Genomic DNA, 8,619 nt, shown 5'->3' on the forward strand with positions numbered 1-8,619 from the left:
GCAATGGACTGGACTTAAACAGCAGCACTGGACATATGGCAGCAGAGGACACCACCACTGTGACTGGACTTATGCAGCACAAGGCACGGACACTGAGGACGGAGACACGTCCTCTCTCTACACTCTCCAGCGCCGGAGTGAAAATGGCGGTGACGCGCAGCTCCATATATGGTATCCAAACCCTGCGAGAATCCGACAGCAGGATGATGACATTTTGCCTCGTTCTGGTTTCCGAGTCAGGCGGGAAAACCCGAGCCTGACTCGGATCCGGGCTCGGGGGGGTAAGGGCAGGTACGGTTCGGTTCTCTGAGAACCGAACCTGCTCATCTCTAATCTGAACCAACTGAACAGTTTATTTAGGGAAACATAATAATAATAATAATAATAATGGTATAGCTTGTGATATAGCTTGTGATAGGCAATCCCTGAGAAGAAATATCATGTACTTTATGTACATATGGAGCCGCGCTCATCTAGTGTGGCTCCATCTGAAACGTGCACTGTCGGCGGAACTAAGCGATACGGCACCTAGCACCGCAACGGGACTGCACAGAGACACTCCCAATGTAGTGAATGGGGTGCGTGTGCATCATGGATGCGTGCGTGGCCCAGATGCTGCAATAGGCTCAGGCACAGACAGAGCCACGATTAACATGGCTCTATCTGTAAACACACTGATATAGACCCACTTAGTGACACAAACACACTTACTGATACACCTTACCAACACAAACACACTGATACAAACCCACTTACTGACACATACACCACTTACTGATAGATACAAAAGCAGTTGTAAATATAGATAAGATACCATTAAATCAAACGGGCAAGGTAGATGCTAAACTAAGATGTATGCTTGCGAACACAAGAAGCCTATTGGGTAAAATGGGGAAATTGGAATGGCTTACATCAAAGCCTATGTATTTTATTATAGGTATTATGGAAACATGGTGGGACGACTCTCACGACTGAGTTGCGAATTTGGAGAGATATTCTCTTTACAGGAGGGACAGGGTTACCAAAAGGGGAGGAGGGGTATGTCTCTTTGTTAAACCATCTCTAAAACCAAACTTAATAGAGGGTATTTTCAAGGGGGCAGGAGATAACATGGAGCCGCTATGGGTTGAGATCACAAGTGGGGGCACAGAGGCAAAGAAACTAGTCATTGGCTCATGCTACAAGCAACCGGATATTAGTGTACATGACGAGGAACAACTCTTACACCAAATTGAAAAAGCTGCGGGAATGGGGGACATCCTAGTGTTAGGGGATTTTAACTATCCTGATATAAATTGGAGTAGCGATTCATGTGTAAAAACTATGAGCAGCTGTTTCTTAAATACATTAAAGGATCAATACTTGACTCAATTACTCGAGGACCCACTTAGAGGTAAAACTATTCTGGACCTAGTTATTACCAATAATGTGGTAATAACTGAGACAGGCACTAAACGACATTGACTGGGAAGTTTTGTTTCATTGTGAAGACACAACAGAAATGGGGGATGCTTTAAAAGGGTTGCTTGATAGCAATATTCACAAATTCATTCCTATGAGCAGTAAACGCAGGTGTACTAAAAACAAACCAATGTGGCTTACTAAGGAGGTCAAAGAAGCAATGGCTAAAAAGAGGCCTGATTTCAAAATATTTAAATCTAATGAAGGGGAGGAGTCATTCCAGCATTACAAGGTATGCAATAAAAAAGGCAAAACATTAATAAGGGCCTAAACTTGATTTTCCATAGTTCAACCAGATCAGGCAGGGTACCTAAGGATTGTCGCATAGTGGAGGTAGTTCCTTTATTTAAAAAGGGAACTACAAATAATCCTGTTAACTATAGACCAGTTAGCTAAACCTCTACAGTGGGTAAAATATTGGAATGTATTTTAAGGGATAGCATAGAGGATAATCTGCAAGATAATAAGATTATTAGCAAAAGTCAGCATGGGTTTGTAAGGGGCAGAGCATGTCAAACTAACTTAATTAGCTTCTGCGAGGAAGTGAGCGATAATCTTAATCAGAGAAAAGAAGTGTATGTGGTGTATTTAGATTTTGCAAAAGCCATCAATACAGTGCCTCATAGGAGACTGATCATCAAATTAAGGGAACTTGGTCTAGTATATACTATTTGTACATGGATAGGTAATTGGCTGGATAACAGAGTACAACGAGTAGTGGTCAATGGGATGTTCTCTAACTGGGCACCAGTAGTCAACAGAATACCACAAGGGTCATTTCTTGGCCCACTACTGTTACTACCACTACAATATATTTATCAACAATCTAAGAATAGACCTGGAAAGCACATTGTCAATCTTGATGGATGATACTAAGCTGTGTAAGGTAATTAATTGAGATAGCGATGTGGAGTCTTTACAAAATGACTTATTTAAACTTGAAGCCTGGGTGTCTAAATGGGGAATCAGGTTCAATATAGAAAAATGCAAAATTATGCATTTTGGGACAATAAATACACAAGCATCGTACACTTTAAATAGGGAAATTAAAGGGGTAAATGTGGTGGAAAAAGATTTGGGGGTGCTCATAGATAATAGGCTTAATAACAGTACACAATATCATAATGCTGCAAAAAAATGCAAGTAAAGTGCTTGCATGCATACAACGGGGCATTGAGACAAGGGACGAGGATGTAATCCTGCCACTGTACAAATCATTGGTACGTCCGCACCTGGAATATTGTGTTCAATTTTGGGCATCATATTATAAAAAAGATATTGGGGAACTAGAAAGGGTTCAAAGGCAGGCTACTAAATTGATTAAAGGGATAGAGACACTGGAGTACGAGGAAAGGCTTACTATGTTAAATATGTATACACTAGAAAAGCGGCGACTAAGAGGTGACATTATTAATATCTTCAAATATGTAAAGGGTAATTACAAGGCATTAGCTGTGGATTTGTTTATTAAAATAATTCTATATAGGACATGTGGGCACTCGCTGAGGCTAGAAGTGAGAAAATTCCATACACAACATAGGAAAGGGTTCTTCACAGTAAGGGCAATAAAAATTTGGAACTTCCTGCTGGAGAAGGTAGTAATGGCAGACTCTGTAAATGTATTTAAAAACAGATTGGACACATTTCTAACTGGAAAGGGTATCCAGGGTTATAGCATTTAACATAGTGACATTAATCTGGGTGTGGTAAGAATCATTGTTGTCAATTGGTACTAAGCCATTACTTCAGCAGGTACATTATAATATGACCAGCTGATCACAAAATACAGGTTGAACTGGATGGGCATTTTGCCTCCTTTCAACCTCACTAACTATGTACAGTAACTATGTAACATGACAGGACACTGGAATAACAGCATTTTCCAATACAATTGTACCCTACTGTTGTTTAGCTGCATGGAAATTGGAAGGAAAGCATTCTGGAGATCTAACTTTAACATATAAACCATTCTGGTCTAGTAAAAAGGGAATGCCATGCAGATTCTCCACATGGAATCTTATGAGTTTTGAAAAGCTGTTTTGCACTCTCACATTTAATACTGATCTGAATGACAAATGTTAATTTAATTAATTTATTAATTTTTTAATAGGGAAGTTATGACCGATTAGCTATGTAAAAATGAGTTTTCCATCTCTATTTTGTTCTAGTCAGAGAACTGTTTGTAATATATCATTCAGACGGGACTGCATATCAAACAGTGTACTGTATATGCCTTTGATGGGAAATCAAATTAATGGCAAGTTGACACCAACTTGTATTGTCTTTGACCATTTGTCTACAGTATGTTAAGCTCTCTCTACAGTAGAGTATGATTACATTGAGCTCTAGGCTTCAGCACCACAAAGGACATGTGAACCATATAACAAGACCTTACTACTGACAGAAACACTGGTCCAAACAGGTCTGGGTGTGAGAGACTAGAATAGCCCAGATACTTTGGTTCTAGTTATGATAAGCCTGCTCTAGTGAGCCATCATGCTATTCTAAAGTTTATAACATAGTTATCTGCTTGCCCCACAATAAAGTAGCTCTGCTGCCAATTTTTAGAAGGGAGGGAGAAAAAGTGTATCCAGGGAGCATACAGATTATCCTTCCTTTCTGCCTAGTCCAGGACATATAGCAGAGGACCTGCAGCAACTGTGATTTTAATTGCATTTTTCACAGAGTTTTATCTGACCAATTAGCAGTTTATTACACAATAATGCATTAAGAGCTGCATCAAAAACTGGGAGGAGAGAATTGACACAGCAGGCAAGGCTATGAGATTCCTCAGCACCATATAATATTTCTTTATAAGTGTAGACGCGAATGCCTGTATAGAATTTTCATGCACCTCAGATTGCAAATGTAAAGCCCAGTGTGAGGATGAGGTATAAGTTAGGCGGTGGTGTCCTGGCAGCTAGAGCCACCCCTGCGATCCCATTCAGAAGTGTGGGAATTATTAGGAAGGGAAAGTTTTGGTGACATTGGCCAGCAGTCACATTATCCCTTATTCAGAGATGGGTTTCTAATGTTTTTGCCAACTACAAGCAATATCAGGGAACTTTGTTTCAATGCCTCAGCTGACATCCCTGTGAGGATTTTTTTATTTGTTTATGATGTTTAGTGGCAACATCAGTCTTGAACATGTGCCTACCTCAGAAAATGGTTTATTATGAGCAGAGTCCATTTTTACCTCAGAGTCTGAGAGATTATTATTTCCTCGCAACTAAAACCTGAGGAGAAGGATGATGATGATACCACAGTGATGAACCTTTGTGTATATACTGTATGTGTATATATATATATATATATATATATATATATACACTGCTCAAAAAAATAAAGGGAACACTAAAACAAAACATCCTAGATCTGAATGAATGAAATATTCTTATTAAATACTTTGTTCTTTACATAGTTGAATGTGCTGACAACAAAATCACACAAAAATTATCAATGGAAATCAAATTTATTAACCCATGGAGGTCTGGATTTGGAGTCACACTCAAAATTAAAGTGGAAAAACACACTACAGGCTGATACAACTTTGATGTAATGTCCTTAAAACAAGTCAAAATGAGGCTCAGTAGTGTGTGTAGCCTCCACATGCCTGGATGACCTCTCTACAATGCCTGGGCATGCTCCTGATGAGGTGGCGGATGGTCTTCTGAGGGATCTCCTCCCAGACCTGGACTAAAGCATCCGCCAACTCCTGGACAGTCTGTGGTGCAATGTGGCGTTGGTGGATGGAGCGAGACATGATGTCCCAGATGTGCTCAATTGGATTCAGGTCTGGGGAGTGGGCGGGCCAGTCCATAGCATCAATGCCTTTGCCTTGCAGGAACTGCTGACACACTCCAGCCACATGTCTTGCATTAGGAGGAACCCAGGGCTAACCGCACCAGCATATGGTCTCACAAGGGGTCTGAGGATCTTATCTTGGTACCTAATGGCAGTCAGGCTACCTCTGGTGAGCGCATGGAGGGCTGTGCGGCCCCCCAAAGAAATGCCACCAAACACCATTACTGACCCACTGCCAAACCGGTCATGCTGGAGGATGCTGCAGGTAGTAGAATGTTCTCCTTGGCATCTCCAGACTCTGTCACGTCTGTCACATGTGCTCAGTGAGAACCTGCTTTCATCTGTGATGAGCACAGGGCGCCAGTGGCGAATTTGCCAATCTTGGTGTTCTCTGGCAAATGCCAAACGTCCTGCACGGTGTTGGGCTGTAAGCACAACCCCCACCTGTGGAAGTCGGGCCCTCATACCACCCTCATGGAGTCTGTTTCTGATCGTTTGAGTAGACACATGCACATTTGTGGCTTGCTGGAGGTTATTTTGCAGGGCTCTGGCAGTGCTACTCCTGTTCCTCCTTGCACAAAGTCGGATGTAGTTGTCCTGCTGCTGGGTTGTTGCCCTCCTATGGCCTCCTCCATGTCTCCTGATGTACTGGCCGGTCTCCTGGTAGCACCTCCATGCTCTGGACACTACGCTGACAGACACAGCAAACCTTCTTGCCACAGCTCGCATTGATGTGCCATCCTGGATCAGCTGCACTACCTGAGCCACTTGTGTGGGTTGTAGACTCCGTCTCATGCTACCACTAGAGTGAAAGCACCGCCATCTTTCAAAAGTGACCAAAACATCAGCCAGAAAGCATAGGAGCTGAGAAATGGTCTGTGGTCACCACCTGCAGAACAACTCCTTTATAGGGGGTGTCTTGCTAATTGCCTATCATTTCCACCTGTTGTCTATTCCATTTGCACAACAGCATGTGAAATTGATTGTCAATCAGTGTCGCTTCCTAAGTGGACAGTTTGATTTCACAGAAGTGTGATTGACTTGGAGTTACATTGTGTTGTTTAAGTGTTCCCTTTATTTTTTTGAGCAGTGTATATAAGTACAGAGGGAGAATACTGCACCACTTGTGATACTAACAACAGACAGATAAATGCGTAAAGACACTCCCAAAAATATAGGGCATCTGCTGACCCCCAAATAAACAGGGATGGTAATTCCCTGAATTTTAAAGTTAGCAACAAAGAGGGATGGGGGGTATAGCGACCAATGGTGTCTAAAATAAATTAATCTGACAGTATATAAATAATTAAAGATTTTTAAAAAAAATTATTTACAAAAAGTCTAAAAATAAATGATGTACATATCTCTTTAAAAGAATGGGACAAAAAACATACACAATCATGTATATAAATAGGTAAAGTGCAAAAAATAGGCAGAGTACAAAATATTTGTAAGAGGATTTAGCTCATATGAGTATGAGATCACTGTCAGGTTGCACAACGCGTTTCGTCACACAGACGTTATCAAGGGGTAAAGGCAAAGTGGGACTGGGCTTCTATTTATTCTAGTACTGATCCATACTCAATTATGACATCACATCCTGACTCTTAATTAAGTTACTAATTGCTTAGAATTAAACCTATGGTTAATATAATTAAAATCCAAAATGAATATGTGGTGTATATATATCTAGTAAAAACGAGTGCTTTAGGAACAGGTTAGGATATAAAAAAACATCTTTAAACAACTTTATATGAGTAATAGCGGTATTTCTGCCACACTTCTGGTGTCCTCGCATCTGTATGTCACTTCCACCCTACTTCCGGTACACGACTGTGTATGCGCCCGCTGTCCTCACTGAGGTAGATGGTGATAGAGGCTGGACTCGAGCGGCCGGACTCCCGCAACTCCATACATTGCGGCAGCCATTTTGTCAGGGATACTCCTAGTAGATTTCAATTTGATGCCCATTTTGGTGGATACCAGAATAAAAGGACACTTCTTCATTCCTCCACAGAGGTTACCATAGAAACAAACAGAATGCATATAAATGATAAAAAAAAAATGTAATACTCTATTACAAGGGGTCTATAAATAGCAAATTTCAAGAAAGGAAAGGGGGCAGATACTATCAGAGATAATTAACTGGTATTAGTGATGTATAGTGAGCATATTAGTGCTATGCCTATCTATTATAGTAGTATAGGTGATGTGCTGAGTTAACACTATCAGTGATTACTAATGGTGATTAGACATACATATATTATAAAAATCCAAGTACTATAGTATATTTCTATTGGTGATAAGACATATATATATAAATAAATACTATATTTAAATATATATATATATTTAGAAATAATTCACATTATATTATTTAATTATTAATTCATATGTGACAATTAGTGACTCTATTAACACACTTGATACAGACATTCGGAATTCTCAGACTTAATCACAATACCTGATCTTCCCAGGTGGTCTCCCTTTCTTGTACTGATCAGGCCCAACACTGCTTTGCTTCCAAGATCGGTTGAGATTGGGCATTTCCAGTGTGGTTTTACTGTAGTATTCTCTTACCGTACATGTGTCAAAAATATTAATATTAATAAGTGAATAATACAGTGCAGAGTGAATATAGAAATGATCTAATTAAAATAAGAAGGAGGGGAGGGGGGAGGGGGAGGGAAGGGGTATGGAGGTTGTATATGTATATTCTCCGGCAGCTTTGTTGTTTCACAGGAAAGGGGCCATTTCATAGTTCTCATTGAACCCATTGGATGTAGCATTTGTAACTGAAAAATCCAGAACATTTCTCGACGTGAAAGTTTATTGGCTAGGTCGCCACCTCTCTCTCCCAACTTAAACCAATTTGATTGCTTTAAAAGTCAGTGCATCAGGATTGGAGTTATGTACTATATTAAAATGTTTGGACACTGCATGATTTTCCACCTTGTTCTTGATATTACGGACATGTTCTTGTATCCCCACCTTGAGAGGTCTCTTTGTTTTCCCGACAAACTGTTTTCCACAGTCACATACTAATAAATAAACAACTGATTGAGTGTTACAATTTATAAAGTCTTTTATTTTGAACTCCTTTTTCTCTGCATCTGTGAACGTTTTCCTAGCTGGATGTAAATATCTACAAATGTTGCATCGGCCACATTTATAAGATCTTGTGCATTTTGGCATTAGTCGACCCTCATCAGGTTCCGTACTTAACATACTGTACTTGGGGCTAGGATATCTTTGAGGTTTCTCGATTTTCTAAAAATAATCTCAGGGCGCAGGGGTAATATTTCCTAAAGAACTGGGTCCATCAGCAGAATTCCCCAGTTGTTCCTGAGTGAA

At 40.3% G+C, this 8,619-nt stretch overlaps 1 pseudogene; it reads right to left on the reverse strand.

Moving 5' to 3' along the window:
• Nucleotides 1–7,717: 7,717 nt before the first annotated feature.
• Nucleotides 7,718–7,836, reverse strand: LOC134937019 (5S ribosomal RNA; annotated as a pseudogene).
• Nucleotides 7,837–8,619: the final 783 nt, after the last annotated feature.

The sequence above is a fragment of the Pseudophryne corroboree genome, chromosome 6 (genome assembly GCF_028390025.1).
Source record: "Pseudophryne corroboree isolate aPseCor3 chromosome 6, aPseCor3.hap2, whole genome shotgun sequence".
NCBI lineage: Eukaryota > Metazoa > Chordata > Amphibia > Anura > Myobatrachidae > Pseudophryne > Pseudophryne corroboree.